Genomic DNA, 439 nt, shown 5'->3' on the forward strand with positions numbered 1-439 from the left:
GGCCGGGGTGGAGACCGACGGTGGTGGTGGGAGGGCCGCGGTGTAGACTGGCAGTGGTGGTGGGAGGGGGCGGCGATGGAGGTGGGTGGGGTGCGGTGGTGGGACAACGGCTGTACAGGTGGTGTGGGGGCGGGCCGGGGCGGCGGTGCAGGTGGCTTGGGGGCGGGGGCGGCGGTGGTCAGAGCTAGTGGAGATGTGGCTGTGGGCGACGGTGGCATGGGACTGGAGGAGCTTCAATGTGAGGGGAACGGGGAATTTTGGAGGGTTTACTTTTCTTGCTCGCTAAATTTCTTTTCCCCGTGGGCCTTTCCGCACAAGAATATGGAACACGCACGAACCTTCCCGTCTTTGGCCCGCGAACCTTCTCTTCTTTGGCGCGGGAGATAAAAAAATTCGCGCTCGCAGCAATTGTTTTGGCGCGAACACGGGCCAACGGGCT

The sequence above is a fragment of the Triticum dicoccoides genome, chromosome 6B (genome assembly GCF_002162155.2).
Source record: "Triticum dicoccoides isolate Atlit2015 ecotype Zavitan chromosome 6B, WEW_v2.0, whole genome shotgun sequence".
Lineage (NCBI taxonomy): Eukaryota > Viridiplantae > Streptophyta > Magnoliopsida > Poales > Poaceae > Triticum > Triticum dicoccoides.